Source organism: Rhopalosiphum padi, unplaced genomic scaffold (genome assembly GCF_020882245.1).
Source record: "Rhopalosiphum padi isolate XX-2018 unplaced genomic scaffold, ASM2088224v1 scaffold1, whole genome shotgun sequence".
Classification (NCBI taxonomy): Eukaryota; Metazoa; Arthropoda; class Insecta; order Hemiptera; family Aphididae; genus Rhopalosiphum; species Rhopalosiphum padi.
In genome coordinates this window covers 1,070,987-1,082,212 of record NW_026869996.1, presented here as the reverse complement: position 1 = coordinate 1,082,212, position 11,226 = coordinate 1,070,987, and the positions used below count along the sequence as shown (strand labels likewise).

The 11,226-nt window shown below is 25.6% G+C and overlaps 1 long non-coding RNA gene across 1 annotated transcript in view; it reads right to left on the bottom strand.

The window, feature by feature from the left end:
- Positions 1-2,656: 2,656 nt before the first annotated feature.
- LOC132931396 (uncharacterized) overlaps positions 2,657-11,226 on the bottom strand; it is a 45,588-nt gene continuing 37,018 nt past the window's right edge. Inside the window, exons 17-22 of the long non-coding RNA XR_009662578.1 lie at positions 11,004-11,133; positions 8,916-9,046; positions 7,949-8,078; positions 5,861-5,991; positions 4,894-5,023; positions 2,657-2,935 (exon numbers count right to left, since the gene is read on the bottom strand). This is a non-coding gene — a long non-coding RNA (uncharacterized LOC132931396). The remainder of the gene's footprint in view (positions 2,936-4,893; positions 5,024-5,860; positions 5,992-7,948; positions 8,079-8,915; positions 9,047-11,003; positions 11,134-11,226) is intronic.

The following is an 11,226-nucleotide window of genomic DNA, read 5'->3' as shown; positions in this document are numbered from 1 at the left end:
TAGAAGTGGAAACTATCAAAAACATAAACTAACAGACAAACTTCATTTTTATACAAAATACATGAAAGGAATTTACAACTGAAACTTAAATACAAAAACGAATGTAGAACTGCAAAACATAGATAATAGATGATAATAAATAATAATTATGATAAGCCATAAAAGATAGTACAAATGTACCAGAATGTTTTGTAGAAGGAATTCAAATGTATTATGAGTGTAACTAAAGAATACATTTGTACAACAACTGAAAATCGCTCCTTTTCAATACGAAAAAATGTTAAGTTGTATTATTCGTCAAAATTAACTTATAAAATCATATTTTATAGTTTTTATGAAGTAAAAATATCAGGTAAAATGAAAAAAATGAAAGTTAAAAATTATAAATTAGAATCATTTTCTTGATCTAGTAGTCAAGGATCAAGACAGTTACTTGTGTTAACTTCGGGCATAAAATATGAACAATTCGTTTATAATATCAAAAATCTTAATTAATAAATAACGAGTAGACTCAAAATCTAAGTAAAAACAACGACCCGTTACGATACACAGCAGTACGGTGAACGCCACACAACTATCTAGTTTCTTTCTGAGGCGATTCGGCCGACGGATGTCGTCCCTACTACGGCGACGCTCACGCCCTCTGTTGGTGTATACATTTAATATTTGACTGTTTTATAAGCAGATTAAAAGAGGAATTCATAATATTTCTCAAACTTATCATATAAAAACATGTTTTATAGAATTTATGAAGAATCAGCTAACATAATATCTATAGAAGTTAATAATAGTAAATTAAAATCATTTTCTTAATATAGTGGTCCAGGTTTCAAGAGATTAACTTGAGAATTGTGTGTTTTATAAACAGTTAAAAAAATGAATTTTTAATATTCGTCAAAATTATCATACAAAATCATGTTTTATAGTGTTTATGAAGAATCAGCTTACATAATATCTATAGAAGTTAATAATAGTAAATTAGAATCATTTTCTTAATATAGTGGTCAAGGTTTCAAGAGATTAACTTGAGAATTGAGTTTTTTATAAACAGTTAAAAAAATGAATTTTTAATATTCGTCAAAATTATCATACAAAATCATGTTTTATAGTGTTTATGAAGAATCAGCTTACATAATATCTATAGAAGTTAATAATAGTAAATTAGAATCATTTTCTTAATATAGTGGTCCAGGTTTCAAGAGATTAACTTGAGAATTGAGTTTTTTATAAACAGTTAAAAAAATGAATTTTTAATATTCGTCAAAATTATCATACAAAATCATGTTTTATAGTGTTTATGAAGAATCAGCTTACATAATATCTATAGAAGTTAATAATAGTAAATTAGAATCATTTTCTTAATATAGTGGTCCAGGTTTCAAGAGATTAACTTGAGAATTGTGTGTTTTATAAACAGTTAAAAAAAATTGAATTTTTATTATTCGTCAAAATTATCATAAAAAATCATGTATTATGGTGTTTATGAAGAATCGGCTTACATAATATCTATAGAAGTTAATAATAGTAAATTAGAATCATTTACTTAATCTAATGGTCTGGATTTCATGACACTAAGTTAAGAATTGAGTGTTTTATAAGCAGATAATAATATGAATTTAAAATTCGAGTCAAAATAATCATATAAAAACATGTCTTATAGTGTTTATGAAGCATCAGCTCAAATGAAATGTATGCAAGTTAATAATGGTAACTCTTATGAAAGAAAATTACAAGTCAAAGGTGTTAACTAAAATTTTATTCAGATTATTAACGAATCTCAATTGTTTCACTGCCATTAATTTACTATCAATTATATTCAATAACCCTTACACGCACATTACATAAACCCAATATTATTAGCAGTATCTTCTAGTCCATTTTCAGCATAGGATGTTGATACTTTCTTAAGTGGTAGAAATGTGAATTCATGTATCTGCATGCCTTGAGTGATCTGACATACGTCAATCTGAAAAATTGTAGTAAGTTAATAATGTATAATTGTTAAAGAATAACTTGAGCATTTAGTATTTTATAAGCAGTTAAAAATATGAATATAAAATACGAGTCAAAATAATCATATTAAAACATGTCTTATAGTGTTTATGAAGCATCAGCTTAAATGAAATGTATGCAAATTAATAATGGTAAATTAGAATCATTTTCTTAATATAGTGGTCCAGGTTACAAGAGATTAACTTGAGAATTGTGTGTTTTATAAACAGTTAAAAAAATGAATTTTTAATATTCGTCAAAATTATCATACAAAATCATGTTTTATAGTGTTTATGAAGAATCATCTTACATAATATCTATAGAAGTTAATAATAGTAAATTAGAATCATTTTCTTAATATAGTGGTCCAGGTTTCAAGAGATTAACTTGAGAATTGAGTGTTTTATAAACAGTTAAAAAAATGAATTTAAAATACGAGTCAAAATTATCATATAAAATCATGTTTTATAGCGTTATTGAAGTATCAGCTTAAATGAAATGTATGCTAGTTAATAATGGTAAATTAGAATAATTTTCTTAATCTAATGGTCTGACTTTCATGACACTAACTTGAGAATTCACTGTTTTATAAGCAGTTTAAAAATATGAATTTAAAATACGAGTCAAAATAATCATATAAAAACATGTTTTATAGTGTTTATGAAGTATCAGCTTATATGATATATATGGAAGTTGGAAATGGTAAATAAGAATCATATACTTAATCTAATGGTCTGGATTTCATGACACTAACTTTTTGTTACACTACTATTAATTGACTATCAATTATATTCAATATCAATTACTCGTACTATGCATAAAACTATTATAATTATCAGGATCGTCCAGTCCATTTTCAACGTAGGATGTTGAAACTTTCCCATGTGGTAGAAATGGTAATTCATGTATCAATATGTCCTGAGTATATCTGGTGTACAGCCATCTAAAAAAAAATAGTAAGTTAAATATGTATAATGGTTGGAGGACAAAATGTCACTACTAGATACCATAAGGAGAACGACAATTTTTATATAACAACTAGTACGTGGACAACACTGAGTAATTCAGAAGTGGAAACTATCAAAACATAAACTAACAGACAAACTTCATTTTTATACAAAATACATGAAAGGAATTTACAACTGAAACTTAAATACAAAAACGAATGTAGAACTGCAAAACATAGATAATAGATGATAATAAAATAATAATTATGATAAGCCATAAAAGATAGTACAAATGTACCAGAATGTTTTGTAGAAGGAATTCAAATGTATTATGAGTGTAACTAAAGAATACATTTGTACAACAACTGAAAATCGCTCCTTTTCAATACGAAAAAATGTTAAGTTGTATTATTCGTCAAAATTAACTTATAAAATCATATTTTATAGTTTTTATGAAGTAAAAATATCAGGTAAAATGAAAAAAATGAAAGTTAAAAATTATAAATTAGAATCATTTTCTTGATCTAGTAGTCAAGGATCAAGACAGTTACTTGTGTTAACTTCGGGCATAAAATATGAACAATTCGTTTATAATATCAAAAATCTTAATTAATAAATAACGAGTAGACTCAAAATCTAAGTAAAAACAACGACCCGTTACGATACACAGCAGTACGGTGAACGCCACACAACTATCTAGTTTCTTTCTGAGGCGATTCGGCCGACGGATGTCGTCCCTACTACGGCGACGCTCACGCCCTCTGTTGGTGTATACATTTAATATTTGACTGTTTTATAAGCAGATTAAAAGAGGAATTCATAATATTTCTCAAACTTATCATATAAAAACATGTTTTATAGAATTTATGAAGAATCAGCTAACATAATATCTATAGAAGTTAATAATAGTAAATTAAAATCATTTTCTTAATATAGTGGTCCAGGTTTCAAGAGATTAACTTGAGAATTGTGTGTTTTATAAACAGTTAAAAAAATGAATTTTTAATATTCGTCAAAATTATCATACAAAATCATGTTTTATAGTGTTTATGAAGAATCAGCTTACATAATATCTATAGAAGTTAATAATAGTAAATTAGAATCATTTTCTTAATATAGTGGTCAAGGTTTCAAGAGATTAACTTGAGAATTGAGTTTTTTATAAACAGTTAAAAAAATGAATTTTTAATATTCGTCAAAATTATCATACAAAATCATGTTTTATAGTGTTTATGAAGAATCAGCTTACATAATATCTATAGAAGTTAATAATAGTAAATTAGAATCATTTTCTTAATATAGTGGTCCAGGTTTCAAGAGATTAACTTGAGAATTGAGTTTTTTATAAACAGTTAAAAAAATGAATTTTTAATATTCGTCAAAATTATCATACAAAATCATGTTTTATAGTGTTTATGAAGAATCAGCTTACATAATATCTATAGAAGTTAATAATAGTAAATTAGAATCATTTTCTTAATATAGTGGTCCAGGTTTCAAGAGATTAACTTGAGAATTGTGTGTTTTATAAACAGTTAAAAAAAATTGAATTTTTATTATTCGTCAAAATTATCATAAAAAATCATGTATTATGGTGTTTATGAAGAATCGGCTTACATAATATCTATAGAAGTTAATAATAGTAAATTAGAATCATTTACTTAATCTAATGGTCTGGATTTCATGACACTAAGTTAAGAATTGAGTGTTTTATAAGCAGATAATAATATGAATTTAAAATTCGAGTCAAAATAATCATATAAAAACATGTCTTATAGTGTTTATGAAGCATCAGCTCAAATGAAATGTATGCAAGTTAATAATGGTAACTCTTATGAAAGAAAATTACAAGTCAAAGGTGTTAACTAAAATTTTATTCAGATTATTAACGAATCTCAATTGTTTCACTGCCATTAATTTACTATCAATTATATTCAATAACCCTTACACGCACATTACATAAACCCAATATTATTAGCAGTATCTTCTAGTCCATTTTCAGCATAGGATGTTGATACTTTCTTAAGTGGTAGAAATGTGAATTCATGTATCTGCATGCCTTGAGTGATCTGACATACGTCAATCTGAAAAATTGTAGTAAGTTAATAATGTATAATTGTTAAAGAATAACTTGAGCATTTAGTATTTTATAAGCAGTTAAAAATATGAATATAAAATACGAGTCAAAATAATCATATTAAAACATGTCTTATAGTGTTTATGAAGCATCAGCTTAAATGAAATGTATGCAAATTAATAATGGTAAATTAGAATCATTTTCTTAATATAGTGGTCCAGGTTACAAGAGATTAACTTGAGAATTGTGTGTTTTATAAACAGTTAAAAAAATGAATTTTTAATATTCGTCAAAATTATCATACAAAATCATGTTTTATAGTGTTTATGAAGAATCATCTTACATAATATCTATAGAAGTTAATAATAGTAAATTAGAATCATTTTCTTAATATAGTGGTCCAGGTTTCAAGAGATTAACTTGAGAATTGAGTGTTTTATAAACAGTTAAAAAAATGAATTTAAAATACGAGTCAAAATTATCATATAAAATCATGTTTTATAGCGTTATTGAAGTATCAGCTTAAATGAAATGTATGCTAGTTAATAATGGTAAATTAGAATAATTTTCTTAATCTAATGGTCTGACTTTCATGACACTAACTTGAGAATTCACTGTTTTATAAGCAGTTAAAAATATGAATTTAAAATACGAGTCAAAATAATCATATAAAAACATGTTTTATAGTGTTTATGAAGTATCAGCTTATATGATATATATGGAAGTTGGAAATGGTAAATAAGAATCATATACTTAATCTAATGGTCTGGATTTCATGACACTAACTTTTTGTTACACTACTATTAATTGACTATCAATTATATTCAATATCAATTACTCGTACTATGCATAAAACTATTATAATTATCAGGATCGTCCAGTCCATTTTCAACGTAGGATGTTGAAACTTTCCCATGTGGTAGAAATGGTAATTCATGTATCAATATGTCCTGAGTATATCTGGTGTACAGCCATCTAAAAAAAAATAGTAAGTTAAATATGTATAATGGTTGGAGGACAAAATGTCACTACTAGATACCATAAGGAGAACGACAATTTTTATATAACAACTAGTACGTGGACAACACTGAGTAATTCAGAAGTGGAAACTATCAAAACATAAACTAACAGACAAACTTCATTTTTATACAAAATACATGAAAGGAATTTACAACTGAAACTTAAATACAAAAACGAATGTAGAACTGCAAAACATAGATAATAGATGATAATAAATAATAATTATGATAAGCCATAAAAGATAGTACAAATGTACCAGAATGTTTTGTAGAAGGAATTCAAATGTATTATGAGTGTAACTAAAGAATACATTTGTACAACAACTGAAAATCGCTCCTTTTCAATACGAAAAAATGTTAAGTTGTATTATTCGTCAAAATTAACTTATAAAATCATATTTTATAGTTTTTATGAAGTAAAAATATCAGGTAAAATGAAAAAAATGAAAGTTAAAAATTATAAATTAGAATCATTTTCTTGATCTAGTAGTCAAGGATCAAGACAGTTACTTGTGTTAACTTCGGGCATAAAATATGAACAATTCGTTTATAATATCAAAAATCTTAATTAATAAATAACGAGTAGACTCAAAATCTAAGTAAAAACAACGACCCGTTACGATACACAGCAGTACGGTGAACGCCACACAACTATCTAGTTTCTTTCTGAGGCGATTCGGCCGACGGATGTCGTCCCTACTACGGCGACGCTCACGCCCTCTGTTGGTGTATACATTTAATATTTGACTGTTTTATAAGCAGATTAAAAGAGGAATTCATAATATTTCTCAAACTTATCATATAAAAACATGTTTTATAGAATTTATGAAGAATCAGCTAACATAATATCTATAGAAGTTAATAATAGTAAATTAAAATCATTTTCTTAATATAGTGGTCCAGGTTTCAAGAGATTAACTTGAGAATTGTGTGTTTTATAAACAGTTAAAAAAATGAATTTTTAATATTCGTCAAAATTATCATACAAAATCATGTTTTATAGTGTTTATGAAGAATCAGCTTACATAATATCTATAGAAGTTAATAATAGTAAATTAGAATCATTTTCTTAATATAGTGGTCAAGGTTTCAAGAGATTAACTTGAGAATTGAGTTTTTTATAAACAGTTAAAAAAATGAATTTTTAATATTCGTCAAAATTATCATACAAAATCATGTTTTATAGTGTTTATGAAGAATCAGCTTACATAATATCTATAGAAGTTAATAATAGTAAATTAGAATCATTTTCTTAATATAGTGGTCCAGGTTTCAAGAGATTAACTTGAGAATTGAGTTTTTTATAAACAGTTAAAAAAATGAATTTTTAATATTCGTCAAAATTATCATACAAAATCATGTTTTATAGTGTTTATGAAGAATCAGCTTACATAATATCTATAGAAGTTAATAATAGTAAATTAGAATCATTTTCTTAATATAGTGGTCCAGGTTTCAAGAGATTAACTTGAGAATTGTGTGTTTTATAAACAGTTAAAAAAAATTGAATTTTTATTATTCGTCAAAATTATCATAAAAAATCATGTATTATGGTGTTTATGAAGAATCGGCTTACATAATATCTATAGAAGTTAATAATAGTAAATTAGAATCATTTACTTAATCTAATGGTCTGGATTTCATGACACTAAGTTAAGAATTGAGTGTTTTATAAGCAGATAATAATATGAATTTAAAATTCGAGTCAAAATAATCATATAAAAACATGTCTTATAGTGTTTATGAAGCATCAGCTCAAATGAAATGTATGCAAGTTAATAATGGTAACTCTTATGAAAGAAAATTACAAGTCAAAGGTGTTAACTAAAATTTTATTCAGATTATTAACGAATCTCAATTGTTTCACTGCCATTAATTTACTATCAATTATATTCAATAACCCTTACACGCACATTACATAAACCCAATATTATTAGCAGTATCTTCTAGTCCATTTTCAGCATAGGATGTTGATACTTTCTTAAGTGGTAGAAATGTGAATTCATGTATCTGCATGCCTTGAGTGATCTGACATACGTCAATCTGAAAAATTGTAGTAAGTTAATAATGTATAATTGTTAAAGAATAACTTGAGCATTTAGTATTTTATAAGCAGTTAAAAATATGAATATAAAATACGAGTCAAAATAATCATATTAAAACATGTCTTATAGTGTTTATGAAGCATCAGCTTAAATGAAATGTATGCAAATTAATAATGGTAAATTAGAATCATTTTCTTAATATAGTGGTCCAGGTTACAAGAGATTAACTTGAGAATTGTGTGTTTTATAAACAGTTAAAAAAATGAATTTTTAATATTCGTCAAAATTATCATACAAAATCATGTTTTATAGTGTTTATGAAGAATCATCTTACATAATATCTATAGAAGTTAATAATAGTAAATTAGAATCATTTTCTTAATATAGTGGTCCAGGTTTCAAGAGATTAACTTGAGAATTGAGTGTTTTATAAACAGTTAAAAAAATGAATTTAAAATACGAGTCAAAATTATCATATAAAATCATGTTTTATAGCGTTATTGAAGTATCAGCTTAAATGAAATGTATGCTAGTTAATAATGGTAAATTAGAATAATTTTCTTAATCTAATGGTCTGACTTTCATGACACTAACTTGAGAATTCACTGTTTTATAAGCAGTTAAAAATATGAATTTAAAATACGAGTCAAAATAATCATATAAAAACATGTTTTATAGTGTTTATGAAGTATCAGCTTATATGATATATATGGAAGTTGGAAATGGTAAATAAGAATCATATACTTAATCTAATGGTCTGGATTTCATGACACTAACTTTTTGTTACACTACTATTAATTGACTATCAATTATATTCAATATCAATTACTCGTACTATGCATAAAACTATTATAATTATCAGGATCGTCCAGTCCATTTTCAACGTAGGATGTTGAAACTTTCCCATGTGGTAGAAATGGTAATTCATGTATCAATATGTCCTGAGTATATCTGGTGTACAGCCATCTAAAAAAAAATAGTAAGTTAAATATGTATAATGGTTGGAGGACAAAATGTCACTACTAGATACCATAAGGAGAACGACAATTTTTATATAACAACTAGTACGTGGACAACACTGAGTAATTCAGAAGTGGAAACTATCAAAACATAAACTAACAGACAAACTTCATTTTTATACAAAATACATGAAAGGAATTTACAACTGAAACTTAAATACAAAAACGAATGTAGAACTGCAAAACATAGATAATAGATGATAATAAATAATAATTATGATAAGCCATAAAAGATAGTACAAATGTACCAGAATGTTTTGTAGAAGGAATTCAAATGTATTATGAGTGTAACTAAAGAATACATTTGTACAACAACTGAAAATCGCTCCTTTTCAATACGAAAAAATGTTAAGTTGTATTATTCGTCAAAATTAACTTATAAAATCATATTTTATAGTTTTTATGAAGTAAAAATATCAGGTAAAATGAAAAAAATGAAAGTTAAAAATTATAAATTAGAATCATTTTCTTGATCTAGTAGTCAAGGATCAAGACAGTTACTTGTGTTAACTTCGGGCATAAAATATGAACAATTCGTTTATAATATCAAAAATCTTAATTAATAAATAACGAGTAGACTCAAAATCTAAGTAAAAACAACGACCCGTTACGATACACAGCAGTACGGTGAACGCCACACAACTATCTAGTTTCTTTCTGAGGCGATTCGGCCGACGGATGTCGTCCCTACTACGGCGACGCTCACGCCCTCTGTTGGTGTATACATTTAATATTTGACTGTTTTATAAGCAGATTAAAAGAGGAATTCATAATATTTCTCAAACTTATCATATAAAAACATGTTTTATAGAATTTATGAAGAATCAGCTAACATAATATCTATAGAAGTTAATAATAGTAAATTAAAATCATTTTCTTAATATAGTGGTCCAGGTTTCAAGAGATTAACTTGAGAATTGTGTGTTTTATAAACAGTTAAAAAAATGAATTTTTAATATTCGTCAAAATTATCATACAAAATCATGTTTTATAGTGTTTATGAAGAATCAGCTTACATAATATCTATAGAAGTTAATAATAGTAAATTAGAATCATTTTCTTAATATAGTGGTCAAGGTTTCAAGAGATTAACTTGAGAATTGAGTTTTTTATAAACAGTTAAAAAAATGAATTTTTAATATTCGTCAAAATTATCATACAAAATCATGTTTTATAGTGTTTATGAAGAATCAGCTTACATAATATCTATAGAAGTTAATAATAGTAAATTAGAATCATTTTCTTAATATAGTGGTCCAGGTTTCAAGAGATTAACTTGAGAATTGAGTTTTTTATAAACAGTTAAAAAAATGAATTTTTAATATTCGTCAAAATTATCATACAAAATCATGTTTTATAGTGTTTATGAAGAATCAGCTTACATAATATCTATAGAAGTTAATAATAGTAAATTAGAATCATTTTCTTAATATAGTGGTCCAGGTTTCAAGAGATTAACTTGAGAATTGTGTGTTTTATAAACAGTTAAAAAAAATTGAATTTTTATTATTCGTCAAAATTATCATAAAAAATCATGTATTATGGTGTTTATGAAGAATCGGCTTACATAATATCTATAGAAGTTAATAATAGTAAATTAGAATCATTTACTTAATCTAATGGTCTGGATTTCATGACACTAAGTTAAGAATTGAGTGTTTTATAAGCAGATAATAATATGAATTTAAAATTCGAGTCAAAATAATCATATAAAAACATGTCTTATAGTGTTTATGAAGCATCAGCTCAAATGAAATGTATGCAAGTTAATAATGGTAACTCTTATGAAAGAAAATTACAAGTCAAAGGTGTTAACTAAAATTTTATTCAGATTATTAACGAATCTCAATTGTTTCACTGCCATTAATTTACTATCAATTATATTCAATAACCCTTACACGCACATTACATAAACCCAATATTATTAGCAGTATCTTCTAGTCCATTTTCAGCATAGGATGTTGATACTTTCTTAAGTGGTAGAAATGTGAATTCATGTATCTGCATGCCTTGAGTGATCTGACATACGTCAATCTGAAAAATTGTAGTAAGTTAATAATGTATAATTGTTAAAGAATAACTTGAGCATTTAGTATTTTATAAGCAGTTAAAAATATGAATATAAAA